The sequence below is a fragment of the Protopterus annectens genome, chromosome 15.part0, assembly GCF_019279795.1.
Source record: "Protopterus annectens isolate FY-2018-M chromosome 15.part0, PAN1.0, whole genome shotgun sequence".
NCBI lineage: Eukaryota > Metazoa > Chordata > Ceratodontiformes > Protopteridae > Protopterus > Protopterus annectens.
This window is the reverse complement of record NC_056749.1, coordinates 363,634,002-363,661,468: the sequence shown is the minus strand read 5'-3', so window position 1 is coordinate 363,661,468 and position 27,467 is coordinate 363,634,002. Positions and strand designations below refer to the sequence as shown.

At 39.4% G+C, this 27,467-nt stretch overlaps 1 protein-coding gene across 1 annotated transcript in view; it reads left to right on the top strand.

The window, feature by feature from the left end:
• CHRDL1 (chordin like 1) overlaps positions 1-27,467 on the top strand; it is a gene marked incomplete in the record, with an annotated part of 1,250,701 nt that overhangs the window by 70,772 nt on the left and 1,152,462 nt on the right.

The following is a 27,467-nucleotide window of genomic DNA, read 5'->3' as shown; positions in this document are numbered from 1 at the left end:
ATTAAAGTATTATCCTGGAATTACAGCATTTGACCTCTTATTTGCCAGGAGGAATGATTTGGTTGCGCACTTCACTCCCTCCCTCGCCATAGCCAAACTTTTGCAGTTCTTACTCCTTTGCCAGGCGTACAGACTCCCTTTTGTAGATTAATCCCTTTTTGTGTTAATGACCTTTTCAGTAGACTAGAGAATGTTTTACTGATATTTTATTTTTCTTTATTTAAGTTTCATTCAGCTTAGTTGGTTACAGAATTGTTAAATGCTACTTTCTGGTTCTGTTGCCAAACATAGTTTAGTTCAGTGCTGTTTGCATTTCTAATCAAGTTTTTATAAGATTTTAGAATTTCATTTTTATTCTCTGTGGTTAAGGTCCACCGTTTGTACCTTTTCTCTTTCTGCCAGGTGAGCCTTTCAGCACGTGTTAGCATAACATCGTGTCTTAACTTGAAATATAATGAATGCTGCTTTTGCATGTGTTAACATGTTTTCACCCTCCTAGTTCTGTCTGCTTCAGTCAATTTCTGCTAACCTTTTCTATTTATTTTGACTGTTATAAGCCATATCCTGCAATGAACTACTTGCAACAGACTTCTGAACTGTTATATTGTTCTGGGGATAGAGTTACTTTTGCTGGAGTTTGACCTAGCTTTTACTTTTATGCCCTTGAGTTTGTTATTTTGTACTATGACCAAGTTGAGTTGTTGGCATGTGTGATCCCCTAGACATTGAGTTTGTTTCATCCCTTTCTCCTGCAGTCTTGATGAGATCAAGTGATTTAGTAGTGGATGTGGCCCTTTTAAGTAATTACAGGAATAATGTATACTTAAGGCTTCACTAAGAGTCTTACTTTGTCTTCTCAGTTAATGCCTGTAAGTTCAGCAGGTGCTGGTATCCAAACACTGTCAGCATCCCTGTATGTCTGCAGTGCAATTAGGCACCAGTCAGATGCACCACTAACCCCCATGTTGGCTACCAGAGCCACAGGAATATGATACTAGCATCAGATATTAACTAGTGGTATCATTTAGTAGTCACCTGTTGTGCAATTGTTTGCTGTTACTGGTGAAAGGATATGATGCCACCATCACTTTTTACCTACTAGCAGTGGTCAGTCAAGTTTTTGCTGTATTAAAGATATCAAAATGGTGCATGTGGTACTTTCCAACATTTAAGACCGCATATGCTAGCTTTATATATCTGGTGCTCTTTCAGAATTGCAGAGAATTAGTACTGTTTTTCTAATGCAAATGCTATACAGCTTAATATTGGGCATCATCTGCAGCTTTTTCTTCCCTGGCCTGAGCAGGTTTTGTTGCAGAAGCCACTTATTGTGTCAACTGATTTCCAACACTTGCTAGTAGGGAAAATATCAATGCACTACTTCAGTTAACCCTGTATGCTGATGATTTAGAAACATAGTTTCTGGAACAGGTGTCGGTCTTATTGTACTGCTGTCCTATTGACGGTTAAGTCTTAACCCTAGCAGTATTCTAAGCTGATAGATGTCCAAATTACCGAGACCACTAACCCCTTATTCAAGCATTTTGACTGCAGAGTGGTTCAGAAATAGCTTTTGGTATATAGACTGCATCTCAGCTATACGTTTTTTTTCAGCTTTGTTACTCTACATACATTTTTTTTTCTCTAGCTGCAAATGCATAACAGAGTTGCACAACATACTTTAATATTTTCATAATCTTAGTACTCTGGAGAAAAACTTGTATACAATCCCACATATTAGCTGTTCAGGTTATGGTCATAACTTGAAGTTAACACAGAACAGAAAATCTTTGGCAGAGTACTGTACTTTAACTCCAACTTTACATTTGTGGTACATTCTGAACATATCTGGCACATACTATATTCCCTTCATAACACTGTTAAATATTTTTAAATGTCAGCATTTGAACTCCCTGATGATTCATCTAACTTCCCTTTATTGAGGTTTGATGACTTGAATATGAACTCCTGGTTACTTACATTGTCAGCAGCTAAAAAAATATGTAGAGTACAGTGGCACATACAATCATTTTTTGATGGGGTAGTTCGCTGTCCAGCACCACCAGTTATTAGGACTTTGTCCTGTCATCCCCAATCTCTAAATGTAGTAACTCCAAGGTTCCATAGTTTTGAAGTGAAAACAAAATGCAATTTAACTTTGTCTTCATTCTGATTAGCCAGGCTTGGAGTTAATATTCAAATGCAGTCCTGGTACCACTGATAACAGCAGATGCCAACAAAATTCCAGATTGATCTTCTGAAATTTCACTGTTTGACAAAATAACAGCCAGTGAACCTTTAGGTAACACGGTCTTTGAATTAGTGGCATCCCTCTAGAAAACAGAAGTTTTACACTTAACCTGCTGATCATCTATAGAACCCATTCCCTATGTCCATTATATCTGTAGGGGGATTTGGGTTTTTGTTATATTATTAAGGAGTGTGGCTTATTTCAGACCAATTTCAAATAAATCATTGGAGAAAATGCATCTTCTTTCATTTTTTGGTTTCTTCCTATCTGCAAAGTATTAGACATTCTGTATGCACTGGTGTACTCACTATAGGAGGCCAGCTCTAAGCAATTAACAGATTACTCCTATCCTATTAATATTCCCAGGTATTTGTATTTTTAGCTGACTGTTGCATGCCGCATGTCATTTCCCTTTTTATCTAGCTTGTACTCTAAAAAAAGACACTCTAGTAATTTTGCGCAACCCATACGTTATGACTGCAGGGTGGTAACACTGTTTTTTGCACTCATTTTTATTCCTAGTACTTACTGATTTTGAAATCTATTTCCTTGCTTTGGCTACAACATGGATACCATCCAGGCAGCCATGAGGAGGTTTTCGCTTTGTCTTGGTTCATTCCCCTTGAGCATGCTTCATTAATGCCCAAGGGCTGGGCATGCAATGGAGATTTGGTATGGGAATGCAATTTGATTCTGTAGGTGAAGTAATACACAAGCTGCTCCACCCCCTTGTTAGCCGATGCTGTGTGTTTAACATCAGCCCTAAATGGAAATCCTTGATGGAATGAACTCCTAGAGAAGACCCTCACCATTTGTCCAAGGAGATGTGACTCGGCATTGCCTCTTCCTTATTCTTTCTTCTTTTCCCTTGGCTGACCTGATCCAATCAGTCCAAGCTACAGACAGTCTCAACACACAGAAAAGTTCCTGGTTTGCCTTTTGTGCTCTTTGTAGGTCACTCTGGACTGCAGAATATTTCCCTTAATTCTAGTCTCAGCACTTTTTTATAGTCTGTCTGTTAAAAATTGGGTCCCTTGAGAAACCTGTGAAGTATTTTGCTGTTAATTTAATTTTCCTTGTACACACTCTTTAAGGGGTAAAAATATTCTCTGGAATTTACTTTGTTGGCTACAACTGATAGCTGCATGGCAAAATGTTAAATGAAAGTTTTGGGGCAGGTAGTACAGATCATGTGACTTCAGGGTCCAAAGTCCCATGAGGACACCATTCAGGTTTTCATACATTTGTTGAAACACTTTGGACTACTGGACTCCTCTCATAAGCTGGTTTCTGGGTAGTTCTTCCATTCTATATTTCCCAGGTGCATTAGACTAGATATCGATGGAGAACACTACAGGGACAGCCTAGCAAAGCATATGTTTTCTAGTCAAGATTTGGCATGTATTTGAGTATGCTAGTTATGAGATCAGTCATCCTATGTCTGCACTCACTTTAAGAATGTTTCCCATAGTGTCCCTTTTCTTTTTGTCTAGTCATAGTGTCTCTGACATGTTTTTATAAGCAGGATAATATAATTTGTATTTGTTGTCTAGGAAAGCTGCAGAGTCTGAGAGTTGGACTTCAAGTATAGGAACCTCTCCTTGGTGGTTTATATTTAGCAGCAAGCAAGTCATCTGCTGTTAGGCTTTTTAAGTATAATCTAGTACCTCTAGTTCTTATCTCTATATGTGGCCAAACCATTTTTGGTTGAAAAGAAATCCTGTTTGTCAACTCCTTTGATTTTGTTAAAAATACATATCAAAACAAATCAGTATCTGCCAAAGACTGGTAGTATTTTCTGTTTAATAAGGAGTGTTTTCTTAATGCTAGACAATTCAAGCTTATGTTGCTTCTGGAAGCACCTTTCTGATTTATTTTTCTTTAGTTTGTTGTGCTTTCTCAGTTTTCTTTTTATGGCCTCCCTTTGCACCTATCGTTCATCATGGCCACTTAAATCTTCTTTAAGGAGAGTCCACCTAGTACTTCATACTTGGTCTTCTACCAGGTCTGCTATGTTCTCAGAGACTTGAGGGCATGGGCATTTTCTGACTAAATTTTCTCCATTATATATTTCTGTAGATGACTCTGTCATCATAATGGCTTTAAGTAAATGTTAAAATGATTTACTGCAGTGAGTGTTACTTATATAGGGACAGATTCCTAAAAATGTGCTTCCTGTGTAAGTAACTTACTCATTGTGTAAAGCATATCAATAAAATAGGCTTATACCAAGATCAAGCCTTCTGGAATTGTGGCAGGCGTACACCGGATTAAGTTACTTAAAATGAAAACATATCTTTTGGAATTGTCCATACACCCATTTTACCCTTGCTACTGTACTGCAACATTAAGTTTGTAGGAATCCCAGGAGTTTTGTTCCTCACCATGCATTTTGGAATAAATCACTGCTATAGTATAACAATGCAGTTATAAAATGTATTTTCCTCAGACCAGCTTGGAGTCTCTAAGAACATCAGACAATACTCAGGACTCATCTTGGCTATATATATATATATATATATATATATATATATATATATATATATATATATATCCGCGGTGGTGGTGCTGTGGTAGCGTTGTCGCCTCACAGTAAGACGCTGTCCGGTTTGATTCTCAGCTAGATCATCTTCTGTGTGGAGACATGCATGAATTGGCATACCTTCGTTGAAGGCTGTGCGTCAGGGCTGGTAACTCGGCATGTAAAAATCAACTACCAATCATTAGCGACCCCTAATCGGGAAAAGCCGAAAGACGCAACAACATATATATATATATGTCTGTGTTCTTTACTTGAAAGTACGGTTCATTTAACCTTACTTCCGCGAACTGACTTCTGAGGAAATACATTTTGTAGAAAATGCACTTTCGCGGACAAATAAAAAACCTAAATATAAAAAAAAAAACCACACCAAACACTGATGTACAACTAACGGTACTTGCTAATGGCATGGGGTTTTTTTTGTTCCATTTAGCAAAAGTACATTTTCAACAAAATGCACTTTCGCTAAAGTAATTTTGACAAAGTATGGTTCGATGAACCGTACTGTCAATAAAACAAGGACCCATATATATATATATATATATATATATATATATATATATACACACACACATACATATGTACACACACATATATACATACATACAGTGGTTTGCATAATCTGGGACAAAAGCTTTCTAAATGCACAGTAACAGCATTGCAAATGCAACACGTTACTTGTTTATATATTATTGACAGCCATAAGTTAACCCCTTTCTGTTTTAAAACAAAAAAAAGCTTTTCATACTTTAAAGACCATATCAATTTAATCTATATAATTGAAACAGACTTACAGAAATGCAATTTATTTTCTAACTGCAAGTAAAAATCAGAGGTCTGTGTTTTCTGCTGTGAAAAACAAAGTAATTTCCGGCTTCAAAAAGAAAAAAATATCTTGAGACAATCTGTCAGTATTTTGATCTAAAAACTATTTTCAATACAGCTCTGAAATTGATATTTAATTAAGAAGGTAGACCTGCAAGACATGCAACATCTTACACATTTATGTTTAATTTGCAGATTGAAAACATGACTGAAATAAATTGAAACACATTATCACATAACCTTAAATTCTAAGTGATCTTCAGACTATAAATGCAGTTTTGATCATATGCTGTAAGCTGAAATATAATTTAATCAAAGCAGTAATGCTGGAAACGCATCATCAGCTGGATACTTAGAGTGAAATAACTTTTGTGAAATACAGTTATAAGCCAAGTGATGTTAATCAGTCTTTCATTCAAATTATTTGTAACTTATAAATAATAGCTAACTGCAAATAAAGCAGGCTTCAGTATGTATGCATGCACAAACATCTATCAAGGATACAGGGAGGGCATCCAGGATGCATGTTTCAAATGTCACTAAGCATACTTAGTCTTATGGCAAAAATGCATTTTAAAATAAATCCTTTGTATATATGAGTTCTGAGATGTTAGATATAATGGTCTGCTTAACTGTGCTTAAACCCAGTCAAGTCTTAATTTTCTTTAAATATTTCCATTTCAGTAAAACTAATTTTAGTGTATATTTATGCTAAAAGCTCAGTGCAGTTCAGGTTATATCCAGAACTGAGTCATTTTTTACTTGGTCTACATACTTGGCTAAAGGACTAGTTTTTGAGTTTAAGTACTAATATGTACATTAAAGTTATTTTCCCCATTCAGATTAATTTTCAAGGGAACACATTATATACAGTGGGCCATACACTGGTGTTTCTTTTTCAGTCTATATTTAGACCACTTGCCCAGAATGTGGAAAAAAATGCTTGTACATGCTTGCAATTTAGAAACCCTGCAAGTACTGGCCTTTGATTTGTAACAAGTTATGTGTCTACTGTTGTACATTGCCTCAGTTTTACAGTGAGTATTTCCTGTATTGCTGAAAAGGTCCCAAGTCTCTTACAGATACCAGAAAGTTTGGTCTCTCTAAACATAAATGGATACACCGTAATACACAGTTTTAATCAAAATCTGATATAATAGATCATTATAATAAACACATTTTATATATATATATATATATATATATATATATCGACTACCATTTCTTCTGTGGTTGCTGCAGATTGTTCACATTTAAATGCCAACACTTTAGACACATGCTAGTCCAACACCATTTTAAAATGATACTTAAAAGCTTTTCTGTGAAAGCTAAGAAGAGGGTAGACCTGCAAGACAGACCACATCCTGCAAAGTGACAACTTTTGTGTTGTGGACTACTATCATAAGAAAACAAGTCTTAATTACTGACATTCCTTTTAAGCTTATGGTATTCTGATGCGTTCAGGGGTGTTTTTTTTTTTCAAGAACATATAGTACATCTTCATTAGGAATTGCATGGAATATTTCTAGTGATTTTGAAGCAGCCATACTTCACCTTTGAGTGAGCATTTGGTTAGTACAGAAAATCCCCCAATTATGTAAGCACTGAGGAGTATTTAAAACAAAGTATTGCTAAGACTTGCCTGCAGATGAAACTGCATGCTACGTCATTCATCTCAATTCCCCTTGTGTATAGCCACCCTAATTTGAGCTCCACATGCCATTTTGTTTTTTTTAATAGTAAACTGGAGCTTTTTTTGTTGACAATCAGTCAAGGTTTGATCTTAGTGTCCATTGAATACAGGATATATCCCAACCATCTTTGTAATGGGCTTTTTTTTTTGTCTAGCTCTAAAAGTTTGATACTACGAGTGCCGACATTTTGAAAATTAAACTACAAATCTTGCTAGAAATGATAAATTACAGAACTTATTGTTACATCTATAAAGTGCTTTTGTTCCCCTTCATATGGAAAGGCTCTAGCCTCATACCCCTACAGCTTATATATGCTAATTCCAAGATTACTGGATCTTGGAAGAAGGGAATTATCCACGATGCTAAAATTCCAGAATGAGCATCAGGGCCGGCCTTAGCTGAAATAGCACCCTAGGTGAAGTAGTGCTCTAACTCCCCTTAAGCCACACCCACACCATAGTTGTGAAACACCCCTATTTGACCCACACCCACAGGAAGGTCACTCCCCAAGAAAGCTACTCCAGTCATTTCCTTCAAATTATTTAAATTTATAGAAGAAAAGATACCTTAACATATTTATTAGCTAAGCTGTTACACAAACTGACTAAGAGCTCAAGGCACAAAAGAGTTACGTAACTACCTTTACGTACGCATTTCCTACTTTAAATACCAGAACTGGATCATCGTCAAATAGGGCCCTAGGCAGGGTAATAGATTGGGCCTCCTCCCAGAGCAGCCCCCTCCACAGCCAGACCAGTGTTCCATTACATGGCTGCTGCTTTACAGTTACCATGAACTCTTTTTAAACTTCTCAGTGTGTATACTGATTTATTTACTTCTACAATGATTGCAGATATTAAAATAAAATGCACAAAAACCAATAGCCATTTGTTAAACAAAACAGTCTCACAATGAAAATAGACTTAGCATGAGCACTAAACTTCTCTGCCATTGAAGCTCACATTCATTGAAACAGTATTTAAAACCCAGATTCAAATAAAATGCATCTGGCCAGTGGAGAATTACATTTATCTTTGGGCTATTTACAAATTATTGTCTCTGAACACATTTTTTATGGCCATGCATGCATGTATGTGTTCTTTGATCCACCTTCCTGATTGTACTTCCTTGTACAATAAAGCACCACCTTTTAGACTGTGTTCTAAAGTTGTAGTTTTGAACATTTTTCCAGTAAGCAATGAAACAGTGTATGACCCAATAATGACGCAACTGCATTCACTGGTCAGTCTGACCTCAATGCTACAGCACTGCTACCAAAGTAAATAATTTTGGAATGCCTGTAAATCAGTGGGCATAACATTTAACTCATAATGGATTCACAATGGGAGGGTCAACATTTCATTCTAGTGACTCTCAATATGATTTATGCAAAATGCAGCAGGTTAGCAAGCAAATTGCAAAGACAGGGAGTGCTGTAGCATAATTTATTGTAATTATCTACTCAGAAATAAGTGTACAGGCAAGTGGGGTATCAGAGACCAGTAAGAAGGCCAGTCCTTTTCAATGCTTTCTACAGGATACTGCAAGGAAGTAAAGTATACATTTTTTATGAGGATTCAGTAATACATAACAGGGTTAATACAAAATGCAAGAATCCAAGTGGATTCAGTTCTATATAATCAGTTGTATGAGAGCAAAATGACACAATCTGACTCCACAAGGTGAAAGTGGACTGCAGTGAGGGAAAGGGATTTTTTTGTTACAGAAATTGTGCTGAAATAATAATTTTAACTAACATTTGTGGTGTTTATGGGCATTATTATAAAAAAGGATCCTAATCAGGCACTACCCTTACTCACCTACTTTTTGGCCATTAGGGAAGCTCACCACATAAAAGGGGTACAGCCTGGTTATTGTATGATCAGAGTGGTGTGAAATTAAAGGTCACAGACAAATCAGGTGTGAACAAACGTATCTAGATATTTCATTGAGTGTTATGTTTGGATAAGCCTAATACCCTTGAAAATGAAGCTTAAGCTAGAATCAGGATGTGGGAAAATTCTGTTTGGCTTTCAACAATGCCAAGTGTTTTTGTCCCATGTGCAGGTTTGCCTGTTTATGCTCTTTGTGTGGTAAGAGTCATCCATTAGTTAGAGGCTGGGCTAAAGCAGGTCACTCCATATTTAGCAATTTCACTCCATAACATAGCATTGCCTTATCCCAGATTAATTCAGTCAAGGGTAAACAACCTTTTCATGGGCAAAGATCCATTGCACCAAGTGGTCAAGCATGATAGCAGTCATTCTCACTCTCCAGTCAAACTTGATAAATTGGTTTGATTGCTGTCAGATTACCCTAATATTAAAGCTCCCAGTTTTCTTATTGAAGGATTTAGAAAATTTTCCCTATAGGCTTAATCCCCAAAAAGATGGATGGGGAGTTTAGATTGATTCTCTACCTCTCACCCTGAGGGTCTGTCTGCCAATGATTTCATTGACAAGGAGCAATCTAAAGTGCACTATTCCTCTTTACAGCAAGCAGCAGAGATAATTTTGAAGTACTTGCATCCCTAGCTCTGTAAACTAGAAATCCAATCAGATTTTTACCTGCTTTCCATATGGCAAGACAGTGGGCCTTAGGTTTCCAGCTTAATGATAACCTCTTTTTTTGACATGGTGATGCCCGTGGGGTGCTCAGTAACATGTGATACCATTGAGGTATTTAGCACAGCCATATGTTGGTGCCATCAGCAAAGAGCACACCAACAATCAGCGGTTCATTATTAAGATGATTTTCTGATAGTGGGGAAAGCAAAAAAGGGGCTGATGAATGGATGTCAGTATTCATGGACCTTTATGCTGACTTGGGGGTACTTTTGGCTAAGGATAAGTCACAAGGGTCAAGTCAGAAAATGACATCTCTAGGCCTAGCAGTAGACATTACATTGAGGTCCTTCAAGCTTCTGGCAATCAGTTTAGATAAACTCAGATCCACAATTTTGAAATTTCTTTGGGCCCATAAGGCTAGCATAGGAGCTCCATAGGTTATTGAACTTTGCCTGCAGGGCCATTGCTCCAGGAAGAATAGTTCTTTACTCTGTCTCTAATTTACTAAAAGGTAATAATCCCGCACACTTTAAAGTATGAATAATGTACAGAGTCAACGAGGACCTTCACCTGTGGTATACCTTTCTGAACCAGGTTAATGGAGTGTTTATTTGGCAGTCACCTGAGTTTCATCCAGTAAGCTTCATCTTTTCATGGATGCAGCATTAGGAATTGGTATGGGTAGGTATTTTTGAGGTAGCTGTTTCAACACCAAATGGTCTAAGTCCTGGACTGTTGAAAGGAAGAAGGACATTACCTTCCTTGAGATTTTTCCAATTTGGGTTGCTACCTTGGTGTGAAAAAAATTATAGGATTTCCTTTTGTTCTGACAACCATGCAGTGTGTCCATGCCCTGACTGGTTTGCATGTCTGCTAGGGCTTAAGGATTACTCAGGTCACTGAGAGACAAATAGAATGCTTACAGGTTGGAGAAATACTAGAGAGGCATCTAAGGATCCCAGAGGGCCAATATGGTGACACCTCTTGACCATTACTGTCATGGGTCTGTTTATTTCAGCTGTCAATTTTTATACTATTTGGGCAACTTTGTTCACATGGTGGGGCTTTTCATGTTAGTGAGTTGTTAAACTCCTTATGCTGTGAAGATGTAGTGGCTCATAACAAATTTCTTTTGCACTGGCTGAGAAAGTCCAAGACTGATCAGTCTGGTAAGGGACAAAAAGTCCATCTGTACAAAGCCAGAGTACTGGTTGTTTATCCTGTAGACTGGTTTACCTTGCTGCACAATATAATCCCTAAAGCAGTTTGAGTAGGCCTTGTTTTTACCTCATTGACTGGTAGGCCTTTTAAATTAGTAGATGCTAACACAACCTTAGCTAAAGCTTTTTCATGGAAAGTCATAGTCACATGGTTACTCATATTATCTCCTTCAGTTAAGACATACATTTGATGTAGCAATGGAAGGGCCTTCCACCAAGTACTGAAAATAATGTGAAGGTGGCGGTTTGAGATATTTTTATCTTACTTTTGGCCAAACAGCGCAAGGCACAAGCTCTCTTAAATATAGTGAATATGGATTCTGGGCTAATTAAGACACACCTGAAACATGTTTCAAGTCAAAAACATAAAAAAACAATCAAATTTTTGGAACATGTCTTTTTCTTGCAGTGAGTTTGATGGGTCCAATCCAATTTACTGAAAAGCTATATGCCAAAAGCCATAATACTGAATGTACAATGCCGAACTCTCAAAATACCAACATGTTAAAATCAAAATATGTACTTTGTCACATGTGGAGTGAGCTGGACTTGTCTCCCTGCAGGATCCATGTTAGCAATTATTTTTGAGTTTCACTGAAAGAGAAATGTTGCTCTTTGTTGACTGTGTGTGTTTTAACGTTGTGTATGTCCTACATGTTTGCTGTTAGGCATTTTGAGTTGAACATTGTAACGTTTCAACATTTTAACATTTCAGGATTTACATTCAGCATTATGACTTTCAGTAAACTATTGCTTAATGAGTTGTCAAACACTATGGTTGGATAGAAATACCAGCATTAATTTCCAGTCCGTGAGAAGCAATCAATCTATATTTCTATAACTTAGTCTGTACAAAAGTTAATTTCCAAAATTTGCCCCAATGGTTATTTTTTAAAACCATGCCCAAGATTTCAAACTTAAAATTATATATATGGTTGACTGACAAGCCATGTTTACAAAATGCATTTCATGCATTTTTATTTTTAATGCCCTTAAGTGCTCTATATTTTTTTAATTCTTTCCTTCTTAACATAAAATGCAGTTGACTGACAAGCAACTCTCTCTCTATATATATATATATATATATTGAATGGCAGTTGCCACAGCCATTGAAATAATATGCCTTCCTTTTTTGTATGAATAAATATGTTGCTAGGATAAATATAATTACAAGTGCAACACCAGGAGCAATTTTATCTTCCTAATATGTTCATGTTTAAAGTAATGGAAACTTATAAGCCAAGATTCAAAATCAAGCCTCGCCACAAGTGGTTAGACTGCAACTAACACTGACTTTTTATTGTGATCTCAAAGTAGAAATTCAAAGTCTCATTTGCTGCAACGAGGAAGACCTTATTACAAACTAATCTGTATGTCTCTCTTTCTCTCAGTGATTACCACAAGCACTAACAAAATCTTTTCTGGTGCCCTTGTGGTAATCACTGTTGGCAGCCGATACATCATTTTAGCAGAGGCATTCCTTCATTCCATTTCCCCAGCCACACACATAGACACACAAATGCACACACACACATACCTACTCTCTCACACAGCAACATACACATACCTTCTTTTTCATACAGCAACTAACAACTAGTCTAACTTCCACACACACCTACTCTCTCAAACAACACACAGACAAGTACTTTCTCATACAGAAATGAACAGAACTACTATTTTTAAATTATACACACCCACATCTATCTTCTCTCTGTTAGCAGCACACACGCACACACTTTCTCTCTCATACAAACAGAATGGGTAATTGAAATTCTGTAGACACACACACACACACACACACACACACACACACTCTCTCACTCTCTCTCTCTCATACAGAAACAAACTGAATTACACACCCCTACACTTACTCACCTTCTTTCTAAATCAAACTGCCACATGGACTTACCCCCCCCCCCCTTCACGGAACTGCTAGCTTAAAATTTGGACGCGACTGCAAATTAGATTTACTTCCACACTGGCATAAGCACGCATGATTCTCATTAAAGGAGAAGACGCTAATACTGCAATCAACCTGCTGCAGCTGTAAAAGTGGGGGGGTGCTCACCCCCCATGGTTTTGACGCCTTTGTATTTTTTTTTTTTAATTAGTTTAGTTAGTGCATGCTTTCTTCCCATCACCTGCTGCAGACACTGGGAAGAAACAATGCACTAATTAAACTAATTAAAATAAAAAAATAAATAAGTCAAAACTGCGCCCTTTACAAGGCCGGCCTGAATGGCGCCCTAGGTGGTCACCTAGTTCGCCTATGCCTAAGGCCGGCCATGATGAACATATATTCCCAGTACATAGTCAAAAGTTCACTGCTTTGAGGACCACAATTATGGTCGTCAGACTTTAGCTAGCAGCCATTTTTTATAAAGAAATTGTGTAAAATTGTCTGAGTTATCTTAGAAGAAACTCATTACGTCTTGTGTAGTTATGCTTCACTCTAACCACAATGACCTAGTATGCCATCAGAAAGACCGTGGCTGAATATATGATTGTAGATCTTCATAGTACATCTGGTAGCTGGTTTGAGTGTAATGAAATAACAGCTAAACTGTTTTGGGACTAGCATTTTGTATTTAGTATATCCATGTACTTTATACTCGTACATACACATGCAATCTATCTTTTAATATATGGCTTCACACAATATTGACCACACAAGATCAACAGTGCAGTGTGCATACTCCAAGCCACAACCTTCTAGCATACAAAACAAAAACAATGTTTTATTTTTTTTTTGCGGGGGGATCCCCTGCACCCCCCCAATCTTTCTACTTACAAATACCAACTCCAAGATCACATAAGGAAAGGGCATATTCCCCAACCCCAGCATTATATTGATTTGTACCAAAGTCTGTCCGCTTTCCTGTAGACCAAAACATTCAAACTATATCACTGGATATGTATGTTTTATATATAGATATAATATAGATATAGAGATGCCTACAGATATAAATAAGATTACAATGCAAAATATGTAAACCTCATTTGACTGAACTTTTTACAGGCGCAAAAAAGCGTGAATATACACAAATGACTGAATGCTCATTTATACAGAGTAGATAAGTAGGAGTCAGTTCCAAAAGACTTGTTCTCGCAAGTAGCTTACCCTATTGTAAGCCTGCCCCAATTCCAAAGCACTTGCTCTTGGTGTAAGTGACTTATTGCGGCGTAAACCTACTTTATAGATATGCCTTACATGTGTCTGTTAGTATATATACAGGGAGGTAATCCCTGAGAGAATCAGAGGGTGCCGCTCATACATCTCAACCTCTTAGCTCAAGAAATCTGGACAAAGCCTTACATAATGGGGGACAAAGGCCCAAAAATAGGGACATACTTTAAACATTGCTCTTATAAACTTAGAAAGTCACTGGAGTAATAGGGTTTGTGTTAAAAGCATTTTCTAAAGGACATGAAGTCTGAAACTCGAATTTGTCATTATTTACTGATTTCATTCCTTAGATCCTCCCAGTAATTTTGCCAGAAAACCACACATTTTATTAGTAACAGATTGATATTTGGAGGCAAAAATCTGGACAGTCTGAAAATCTGTACAGTTAAGAGGTATGGTGCCACTAGAGACATAGTGAAATTGGACACCAGTATTCAGTCGAGAATTGAGCTGTTGTTTTTGGGATAGTTATTACGTGTGGGGGAGAAAATGAGTTGAGTCGGTACATACAGATTTAGGGTAGTTGATGGTTATTTTGTGGAGAAAATCTGCCAGTCGTAATTAATGTCACCTAAGATTATCTTTTCATTAGAAATTTTATGTGAGATCCAGTTTAAGATGTTTTCTAGGGTTTTAGTCTTTTTACATGGGGAATATAGAGTATTATAGTACATAGTTGCTTATGGTTGTTTAAGATGGCAGATGAGTTCAGTGTTATGGAATTTGAGAATACATTTATTGTAGGGTAGGATTTCAAGGTAGTCAGGGTATAGCAGAGCTAATATGCCACCTTTTTTTAATTTTGTCAGCCATGATGATATAACCAGGGAGTGATATTTCAGAGTCAAGTATATGGGGTTTTAGCCATATTTCAGTTATATCAAGAACATCTGGTGCATTGTGAGAGATCCAAGCATGGAGTTCTGAAATTTTATGATAGATGCTACGAGTATTTAAGGAAATGAATTTAAGCTTTGGAGGCTGTTGGGGAGTCAGGATGTAAGTAAGGGCCGGGGTTAGGATGAATATCCCCTCAGAGTGGTGACAGAGAGACGGTGGATATGTTTGGTTAGTTTGCTTTAGTTTAACAGCAGCAGTTAGTTTTATTTTGGTGTGGTAGGTGTGAGGGTTTAGCAATTTGAATTTGAAGTAAAGATTGGGTGAGTGTTTGTATATACTGGAAGTGATTAGTGGTGAAGTGGGGTGATTTAAATGGTTAGAGGTGAAACACATAGTGTACAAGATTGAGAGATGTATGCTAAGTTGTAAGGTGATAAAACAGGAAGAGTAAGGATACAATAATATTTCAGAAGCATATTGTGTAGCTTTGTAAAGATATGTCAGAGAAAAAGGAGTTAGACTTGGGTATGACTATAGGAGAGGTAGGTGTAGATAGCTAATGGAGATGGATGGTGTAAGATGTGAGCACTGTGGTTAGTAAATATGAGAGGAAAGAAAATTCAAGTGCTTAAATGCAGACTGATGGTTTAGAAATTGTGTGTGTATTCTTGTGTCTATATTTGTCTATACCTTTAAGACAGGTGAGAACTAGGTGGAATTATGGGTAGAGAACAGTTCCTATAAATCTAATGAGAGGTGACTGGAGAATCAGTGGGAAACCGTTCCAAGACCAGCAGGAGGAGTCTTTATCTGTTATGCTGTCAGTGGAACAATTTTATATAATAGGAGCATTAGTCTAATGCATGCTTTGGAAGCACAAAGGATATGCTATACCAGACTGCAGTTAAAGTAGAGCTGTTTAGGAGGCGTAAAGCACTGCAAAACACTACGAATCTACAGGCAAGTTCATAAAAATCCTCATTCTTGGTAAAATACATTGTAATCACATTAGAAAATGCTTAAGCATCAGCTTGTCTGACCTTACCTGTTTAACCAGAATCTTAACCATTGGCTTCTGTTTTAATGCTTTTACTCTGTTACCATTGTCCCAAAACTAAGTGTCAAAAGCTTTTTGTGTGTATATACATATATGTTAATACCATTCATGTTGTGCTCCCCCCCCCCCCCGCAAGTCTGCCCATTTTATACAGTTAATCATAGGCCTCCAATTATCAGACAGGTACTATAGCTTTCACAAATCCTTCCTTTTCTTCTCTCTCAATATCCAGTAAGAACTGCTCCAAATATTTCACCAGGATCTCCTAGCATATATTTTTGTATCCATATTACATCACAAAATTGTTCTGTAATTACCCGGATTGTCTGTCTTCTCCTTCCCTTTATATAAAACCATGAAAGTATCTTCATACATTTAATCTGGTAATTCTCTCCAAAAGAAACATGGTTAAATATGCCATTTCTCACCTCCTTTATTTACAATTCCACCTTCTTGTAAACATCTACCTGATAACCATCAGGGCCCCATTACCTTATCACATTTTGTATATCTTGACTCCATAACTTCTCCATTCCAGTAGCACTATCTAATATCTCTCTCTAACTTTGCTGAACAGCACCCCTTATCACTCCCCAAAACGTCACTTAATACCCTCAGTGCTAGTTCATATCTTCTCATAAAAACTCCTAAATGCCTCTCTAATGTCTGTCATGTTGTGAATAAAGTCTTCTTTATACCTTCTTTCCCCGAACCAATTTTTTTTCCTCAGATCTTTCAACTTTTTTCACAATAATTAAACATCAACCTTCCCTCTTCCCCCACCATTTAACCCTCTTTAGCTAATTCCAGTTCCATTTTCCTTTCTGAATCCTTCCTCTCATTTAAGAGTCCTAGGTTCTTCAACACATTTGTATAGTTGGGGAGTTTATCATTTCCTGAAACCTCTTGATGTGAGGGTGTTCAATCTCGCCGTTTGTTTTTACACATGGGTTCGGAGATGATCCTCAGCTCCGAGTCGGCCGCATAGCAAAGCTCTGCATCTAAGAGACGCTCGAGACCAGGCTATATCCCACAATCCTCCCTGCCATTACTCAGATCTAGTTTGCCGCTGCAACAGGTCACATCGCGTTAGAGAGCTCAGACCAGAGTTTAAGAATATTGACAGATAAGATAGTATTTTTTCTTTTTGTTAGTCCTAAAAGTTATAGTTTTTTGTTGTGAATACTTGTATTTTATTTGCTATAGTGTGTGTGTGTGTTACTATAGTTATTTAGTTAGATGTTATGTGATCCTATCTCGCCTACATTCTGACTGATGGGTTCGGAGCCGATCCCTCGGCTCCGACTCGGCACGCTTATGCCAAAGAGCGAAGTCTCTTATTGGCTGAGCTTACTATATCCCAGGATGCACCACTACCAGTCCCCCAGATCTCGTTTGCCGCTAATCTGCGAAGACGTGGTCTCGAGCTGGCTGAGCTGAGTAGTAAATTTACTAACTTTTTTCTGTCAGAATTTTGCTGTTCTTGTCATAAAAAGCTGTTTTAACGGCTATACTTCACTTTTGTGTGTGTTTGGAGTTTGTCAAAGACTTTGTTGTGTGATTGGGTTGAGTTTGATTTGGGCCTCCTTTATCTTAGGGCCTTCCCGGTCAGTCAACCCTTCTTAACTTTACAGGGTTACTAATTTGTGACGCTTTCTTTACCTAAGCTACAACTGTAAACCTATTATTAGATAGTGTCAGTAAACAGAAAGTCAGTGGAAGTGTATTTTCTGTCAGGGTTACTGATTTTTTGCCATAATGTCTCAGAATCCTAGGCCTTCGGGCTTTAAAAAATGCACCAAATGCAATTTCAAAATGTCTATCACAGACGATCACTCGCTCTGTGTGTATTGTTTGGGTGCAAAACATTTACAAGAGTCATGCAGTGTGTGTCACGCTTTTTCCTCAAGGGTCCTCCAGGAGAGGAAAAATAAACTCATTCTTAAAGGGTTGATAAAACCTTCCTTTGAAGAAGCATTGGCATCCTCTCCTTCTCCGGCTAAAAAGAAAAGGGCGTCTGCTCCGACCAGTCCGTCTGATCCGACCGCCAAAAGACATAGGCAGGCTTCTCCTTCAGCTCCAAGGACTTCGGAGCCGAGGCGAAGTCTGCCTCGATGCCACCAGTCTCGACTCCTCTGGCTTCGGAGCCGATGGCTGGGGCATCGAGAGGCGGGTCACCTTCATCGGCTCCACTGGTCTCTGAGCCGACAAGGGTTGCCCGCTCAGACACTTCCTCCTCGGCGCCGAAGTCCACCTCGGCACCGATGGAATCTAGTGTGGGTATTCCTTCGGCGCCGATAGTCATCGGGTCGCCTCGGAGCCGGTCCCCTAGCCCTTTGGGGCCGTTGGAGAGGCCATCTCGAACCCGTTCAGTATCCTCTCGGTCTTCGAGGATGTCGGATTCAGATATAGACAGGGTGCTCCAAAGACTGTTCCAGTCCCCAGTCTTTCAAAAATTTGTTTCGGCTCCGACCCAGTTGGCTTCGGAGCCGATAGCAAAACACCAACCCGGCCAACCAACCTTGTAGAAAACACCAAAAGCCAGCAAGATGGTATCACCATTTATTCAGAGGCACAAAAAAGGACAAAACATGTCCAGATCAAGAACTCATACTAGTTTCGGCACCAGCCTTCATCAGTGAGTGAAAAAACATTCAAAAATACATGGTCAACGTCAGTTTAAATATGTGAATAAACCAATGACAGTGTGAACATTTGCATTAGGCTCTCAAATAGGATTTAAAGCAACATAACATTGCTCAAAATGGAAAATGCATATAAATCCACATACAATGAAGTGTAGTAAATATGGTCTAAATAATGAGCTATAATATCAATAAGCAAATGATTACATATAATCACATGTAAAATTTGGTCTTGAATAGCAAAGGGAAAAATATATATATGAAATATATATATGAAAAATAAAAATAAAAATAAAAATGTTTCCAAATAGTGAAGTGATTTATAAATGGTCATTGAGACCTGGGGGAAAAAGAGCTCCTAAGTGTGTGATCCAGTATTTTTCCTTGTGACTCAAAATACCTTGCCATCCTGTTTGGTTTTGCCTATTCCCTGTAATTTTATCAATGATTGTAAACATAAACTTAGCACTGGGATGTTGAACTGTATGTAAATAGAGGGCATTAGATGCTTTCTGGTTCCGTATATCACTACGATGTTCCCCAATTCTGATACGTAATGATCGTGAAGTTTTGCCAACATAGAATGATTTACATTGGCACGTGGCCAAATAGATAACCCAGCTAGTGGAACAATTGCCAAATATCCTGATGTCATATACTTTACTAGTATTAGAACTAATTGTTTAAGCTGGTTGACATAGACACAAAATGTCCACACCTAAAAGTTCCCAATAATTCATCCCCCAATAAGGTAAGTTGTTTAAATTTGGCTGCCCCACTTTCTCTATGTTTATAATGAGAAAATAGTGTGCCTAATGTTTTGCCACGTCTGAATGAAAATGAACATTGTTGATCTAGTATCCCCCTCAAAAAGTCATTAGCTAATAAGATGTTCCAATTCTGGTTCACGGCTTGTCTGACTGTCTGATGATTTTTGCCCAATGTAGTGATTAATCTCACCTTAGAATGATTGATGTTATGAGTTTTGTCCCTATATTCCAACAGTGTCTTTCTATCTTGATTGTCTGAATATATCCTAGCTAGATCTATATCAGAAATGCTATAAAAATCTGGTGAGTAAATCAGTTTTGGCTATAGAGTAATCATGTAAGCATGAATTAATTCTCAATTCTAAGATATTGAGATTTGGGGATGTTCGGATGGTGTGGCGTGGATGCATGCTATGTGCATGTAACAGGGTATTAAACTGAGGGTATTTTAAAATTTTGGTGTTAAGTGTGTTATCAATATTACGATATACCGTAACATCCAAAAAGTGATAACATCCCTATGAAATGTGATTGAAAATTCAATACCCCAGATGTTGTTATTCAGATGTTCCAAAATTCCTGTAGATAATTGCCACACCATCCAACAATCATCTAAATATCTTCTCCATATGTCTATTTCCACAAGGTATAGATTGTGTAAGGGGTTGTAAATCAGACATTCTTCAAGGTAGGCCATAAAAAGATCTGCATAAATGGGGGCAAAAGATGCAATCACCCTGGAAATAGAACACATTTTTGTTTAATACATGTTCTGTGAGACAGATAAGTAGAGTATTGAAACCCGGAGAATATAATTCTGACTTAGCAAGCCAATATTCCACAGCCTGAAGCCCTGCCCAATGTGGGATGCTAGTGTAGAGGATTTAACATCCAGAGTGCACATTATCCAATGGGGTTCCAGTTGGCAGTCATCAATAATTTGTAAAAGTGTCCTGAATTCTTGCTCTGACCAAGGGCAACAGTGGTTTCAGAAATTGGGTTAGAAAAGCAGACAGGGGTTCTGTAAGAGAACCATGACCAGAAACTATAGGCCTACCTGGTGGATGTGTCAGGGATTTGTGTATTTTAGGTAGTAAATACAGGATTTGTTTAGGTTCCTTAACCTGTAGATGTTGAACCGTTTTATTTGTGAGAATACCCTCCTCTAATGCAGTTTGTAAAAGATATCTATCTCTTTTTAAATGTCATAGTTGGATCAATATCCATTTTCATGTAGCATTGTTTGTCAGATAGTTGTCAAACCCTCATTTATATAGAAGTCCATATTTAAGATCACCACTGCACCCCCCTTATCAGCTTGAACAATTGCTATATTATGATTGTTCCTAAGTTCTGATAAAGCCACTCTCTCGGTGGAACTAATGTTGTCCCTACCAATAGCAACCTCGGAAAGTGTAAATCCTTTAACACCGCTTGTTGAAATATTGCTACATTTTTATTCATTGGTGGCTGAAATGTTGATTTATGGAAGGTGAAGTCAGTAGATCTTTGAGCATTGGAACTATCTTGTTCTGAAAAAAACAGTTTGAGGTTGAGTCGACAAAATCAATAACATCTAGTGCAGTTTGGTATTCATTTTATTAAGTACTTTTTTGTTCTGATGTTAATACATGATCCGATAAATTCAACACATTTTGAAAACCTTGGGTATCTACTTGAGTAGTGCCTGAATTAGCCCTGTCATGGAATCTGTAGATATATTTGTTTCTATGTTTCCTCCCCCCTCTGGATTTCCTACCATGTCTAAAGGGTAATGGGTGTTAGTTTTCTTTTTAAGTGGGGAATTGGCAGTGTTGACATATTCACCGTCAGTAGTAGATGACTCCTCCCCTGAGGTACTGGTTTGAAAGTGATCTCTGTTCTTTAATATAGATCTAGGCCTTTTTCTAGACCTGCCCCTGTCCATGGTGGGTATATTGTCTTGAAACCTCACAGATCGTTGCACTTGAAATGGATGTCCCCTGTCATAGTCATTACTGTCCCTGTTAAATTTTTTTATTTTCCTCTCCCTGATAACTTTATCATAAGATGTTAGTTCCTTGGACAACTTGTCTATGTGTTCAAAATATTTAGGACTTGATTCATATTTTTTACATGTATTTGCCAAATTTTTAACTTCCGAAAGACAAGTATCTATTATTCTTTCATAATAAGAAGCTAAAATCTTCACAAAGACCATGGATCCTTCTTTAAGTGCCGCATCCCATTCTTCATTAAGCCTCTCTTCAGATCTGCTTACAAACTGCATTAGAGGAGGGTATTCTCACAAATAAAACGGTTACAGAACATGTATTAAACAAAAATGTGTTCTATTTCCAGGGTGATTGCTATTCTTTTATGGCCTACCTTGAAGAATGTCTGATTTACAACCCCTTACACAATCTATACCTTGTGGAAATAGACATATGGAGAAGATATTTAGATGATTGTTGGATGGTGTGCAGATATCTACAGGAATTTTTGGAACATCTGAATAACAACATCTGGGGTATTGAATTTTCAATCACATTTCATAGGGATGTTATCACTTTTTGGATGTTACGGTATATCGTAATATTGATAACACACTTAACACCAAAATTTTTCGAAAATACCCTCAGTTTAATACCCTGTTACATGCACATAGCATGCATCCACCATCCGAACATCCCAAATCTCAATATCTTAGAATTGAGAATTAATTCATGCTTACATGATTACTCTATAGCCAAAACTGATTTACTCACCAGATTTTTGGACCGTTATAACATTTCTGATATAGATCTAGCTAGGATATATTCAGACAATCAAGATAGAAAGACACTGTTGGAATATAGGGACAAAACTCATAACATCAATCATTCTAAGGTGAGATTAATCACTACATTGGGCAAAAATCATCAGACAGTCAGACAAGCCGTGAACCAGAATTGGAACATCTTATTAGCTAATGACTTTTGAGGGGATACTAGATCAACAATGTTCATTTTCATTCAGACAAACATTAGGCACACTATTTTCTCATTATAAACATAGAGAAAGTGGGGCAGCCAAATTTAAACAACTTACCTTATTGGGGGATGAATTATTGGGAACTTTTAGGTGTGGACATTATGCTTTCTGTCTATGTCAACCAGCTTAAACAATTTACGAAGTTCTAATACTAGTAAAGTATATGACATCAGGATATTTGGCAATTGTTCCAGTTATCTATTTGGCCACGTGCAATGTAAATCATTCTATGTTGGCAAAACTTCACGATATCATTACATTCAGATTGGGGAAACACGTATGTGATATATGGAACCAGAAAGCATCTAATGCCCTCTATTTACATACAGTTCAACATCCCAGTGCCAAGTTTATGTTTACAATCATTGATAAAATTACAGGAATAGGCAAAACCAAACAGGATGGCCCCAGGTCTCAATGACCATTTATAAATCACTTCACTATTGAAATATTTTTATTTTTATTTTTATATATATATTTCATATATATATTTTTCTTTTGCTATTCAAGACCAAATTTTACATGTGATTATATGTAATCATTTGCTTATTGATATTATAGCTCATTATTTAGACCATATTTACTACACTTCATTGTATGTGGATTTATATGCATTTTCCATTTTGAGCAATGTTATGTTGCTTTAAATCTTTGATTGAGCCTAATGCAAATGTTCACACTGTCATTGGTTTATTCACATATTTAAATGACCATGTTTTGAATGTTTTTTCACTCACTGATGAAAGTTCTTGATCTGGACATGTTTTGTCCTTTTTTGTGCCTCTGAATAAATGGTGATACCATCTTGCTGGCTTTTGGTGTTTTCGGAGCCGATAGCCCAGGCCCATCCCATTGCTATTCCTCCTCCGACCGCTTCGGCTCCGTCGGAGCAGGTGCTGTTGGAGCCGGTGGAGATCTTAGGGTCGGCTCCGACCCTTACTCCAACCCGGGCCTTCGGGTCCGAGTTTGGTACACGGACTTCTTCGGCTGGACCCGGGGGTGATGTTTCGGGACCTATGCTTTCGGTTCCGAGCCTCCCTCTCTGTGCTTCGGCTGCGGGACTTCCGTCGGCTATCATGGCTCCAGGGACCGTACACTCCCAGGATTCTGGGGGTCCGGCTTTCAGAGCTATGAGGAGTGCCTTGGCCAAGTCTTCTTCGGCCATCTCTCCGGCTTTACCGGCACCTTCCCTGGGCGTGGAGACTGGGTCTTTGGCAGTTCCCCTGTCTGTAGGCAGCGGAGCCCCTGGGCCTGAGGTTACCCCATTGGGGTTCCCCTCCTCCTGAGGGCTCTTCAGAGTTGTCTTCAGAGGAACCCCCAAGGAAGAGATCGTGCAAGAGGAAGCACGTGGACTCCCCTGAGTCTATTACATCGGACACTGATCTTGATGATGCAGAGGGGTCCCCGAAGTCGTCCTCGGATGATGTCTCATTTGCAGACATCTTAGAGATCCTCAAACAACGAGGCGGCTGGATATCCAAACCCCCTCTGCTGATGAGTCAGTGCTCCTCAAGGCCTTTGGGGCTCAGCCCTCCGCCTCCTGGGTGTCTCCGCCCTTGACGAGCTTCTGGATTTAGTTTGTCAAAGGGCGTGGGAACATCCAGATACCGTGGAACCAGTCCCTTCTCGTCCTAATAAATTTTTGTCTGCCCCGAGAAGGAGTTCCTCACTAAAGGCGTGGCTGTAGATGCCATGGTGGTGGCATCTGCTACACAACAGGACGTGGCAGAGGCTTCAACGTCCGTCCATCCTCCTAATAAGGAGTCTAGGAGCATGGACAGGTACGGAAGCGCACCCTGACTTCAGCGGCCTTTACTTTAAGGTCTCTGAATTATTTGGCACATTTTACCAGGCTTCAGAGGGATCTGGTCAAGGAGCTGTCAGATTCCCTCTCGGTAACCTACCTGAGCAGCTAGCCCAGTCGGTTAGCTCTCAGTTGGCTATCCTTACGTCAATTTCTAACTCGTCCATGAGGCTCATTTCCTATGCGGCCGAAGGCGGTAGAGCGGCAGGCACAGGCGTGGCTCTACGGAGACAAGCCTGGCTCCGCTTGTGTCAGTTCATGGAGGCCTTCAAGTCTTCCTTCCGACGCTCCCTTTGATGGGTCCTCTTTGTTTGGACCTAAGGTTAAAGACACCCGCTGTGAGCAAGAGGGAAAAACTTTATCTGCCGTAGGTGCCCGTTATTCCACTCCCTTTCGGCCTTATCCCAAGGCTAAAGGAGGGGGGAAGATGTGGTTCCGTAAATCACGTAAGTTTTTTCCCCAACAGCAGGAAGATTCCCCTTCCAGAGGCAGAGGACGGGGAAATTTTTCTGGGAGACGCCGTCCCAGAGGCGGCAGAGGGCCCCGCAATTCTGGAGACCACGAGTCCTTTCGTGGCTCTTCAGCCTCCCACACATCATGAGGGATTGCCCGGCTGTGCTGCTCCGGAGCCAGTCGGGTGTCATTTTGCCAAGCACCTAAAAGCCTGGGAGTCAATCACTCAGGACAGATGGGTGCTTCGGATCATTGCCGGAGGTTACACCATCCCATTCACATACTCACCCCCACCGTCCAAAAAAATCCCGGACCCACCACCCAGTCAAAGGGAAATTGCAGCCGCAGAAGCTTTAAAGCTGCTAGAAAAAGGAGTCATCCAACCGGTTCCCACAGACCAGATCGGATCCGCAAGTTACTCCAGGTTCTTTTAGTGCCAAAAGACAGGGGACCTGAGACTAGTATTGGATCTCAGCAGTCTGAACCAATCCGTCACGTAATCCAAATTCCGAATGGTCACGTTACAATCCATTCTCCCATTGTTGGAGAAGGATGTTTGGATGTGCTCCATAGACCTCAAGGACGCCTATTATCACATACCGATACATCAGGCGTCCAGGAGGTATCTGCGCTTCAGCCTGGGAGTCAGTCATTACCAATTTTGTGCACTGCCCTTTGGTCTCACCACAGCCCCCAGGGTGTTCACCAAGTGTTTGGCAGTAGTGACGGCTCACCTGAGGAGTCTTGGATTCCAAGTGTTTCCCTATCTGGACGACTGGCTCCTGACTGCCACCACCAGGCATCTACTAATGGACAACCTCAAAGCCACCATCTCCCTGGGTGCTACCCTGGGATTACATTCAATTGGTCAAAGTCTGTCTTGCTGCCCTCTCAGCGCATAAGGTTCATAGGAGCAGAGATAGACTCAAAATTGATGCGCGTTTTCTTCCTGCCGAAAGGATCCAAACTTTACAGGGCCAAGTTCAAGCTCTGATTTCAAGATCCAAAGCCCCAGCCAGGATGGTTCTACAAGTTTTAGGTTCAATGTCTGCCACGGTTCTTTTAGTTCCTCTGGCAAGATTGCACATGAGGATTCTTCAGTGGCTATTGTCAACTCAATGGTCCTTTCAGGACCTTCCCCTCAATCATCCCATTATGATTACAGAAACATGCAAACGGGACCTTCGCTGGTGGCTTCAGACATCCAATCTAAATCAAGGAAGTCCTTTGTTATTCCCTCTCCAGTGGTCACCCTGATGACAGATGCCTCCCAGACAGGGTGGGGGGGGGCATTGTCTGGGCAGGTTAGTTCAGGGATCCTGGCTTCCAGACGAAACTCTTCTCCACATCAATGTATTGGAGATGAGGGCGGTACTTCTATCCCTACAGGCCTTACACAGGTTTCTCCCTCAGGGCATAATCGCCATCCACACAGACAACATGTCGGTGGTCTGGTACCTAAACAAGCAAGGAGGGGCCAGATCTTACCCCTTTGCAGAGAGGCCATGAGGGTGTGGGAATGGGCGGTAGCTACCAGCCGTGTCTTGGTAGCGACCCACATTCCAGGGAAATCGAATATACTGGCAGACAGATTAAGCAGGACGATTCTCTCTCCTCACGAGTGGTCCTTAAACAAAACAGTAGCAGATCAGGTTTTCCGGAGATGGGGACGTGCTGTGACCTATTTGCAACTCCACTAAACACCAAGTGCAAAGGTTCTTCTCCTTGACTCCACATCAGGAGTACCAGCTATGGATGCTCTAGCACAACCTTGGCCAACAGGGCTACTCTATGCCTTTCCTCCGATCCCACTTCTCTCCAAAGTCATTCAAAAAGCTTCTCAATTGGGGTCCGCAATGATACTGATTGCCCCATACTGGCCTCGTCAGGTATGGTTTCCTTACCTGAAGAAACATGCGTGGACGATCTGTGGACTTTAGACCTAATTCGGACCTGGTAATTCATCAGTCGGGACAACAGCATCAGTCCCTTCACTCCTTGAAGTTGACAGCTTGGCTCCTCCACTTCCGACTTTAGTCAGAAGTCACACATTAGACCCGGAAGTTATTCACATTTTATCTTCGCCCACAAACCCACCACTAAGAAATTGTACCTCAGTAAGTGGAAGAGGTTTGCTATCTGGGCTCAACTCAGGGCTTAGACCCTATCACTGCTCCTATCCCAGAGGTTTTGAAATTCTTAACATCCCTGTTTAATCAAGGATCTTCTGTCTCTACTATTAAAGTCCAACTAGCGGCTATCTCTAAATTTCACGAGTCCATGGATCCTCCATTGATGAGCAGCAGACTATGCAAAACTTTCATTAAAGGTGCGGGTCTGTTAAGACCCCAGTTTTTCATCCTGCCTCCGTGGGATCTAGATTTAGTGCTTCGTGCATTGACATCTTCCCCTTTCGAACCGGCTGCTACATGTGAGTTAAAATATCTGTCTTGGAAAACTGCCTTCTTAGTTGCAATCACTTCTGCAAGAAGAGTTTCAGAGCTTCAAGCCCTGTCTATTAAACCACCGTACTTGATTTTCCACAAGGATAGAGTATCACTTAGGCCTAATCCATCCTTTGTCCCAAAGTCTGTTCTAAT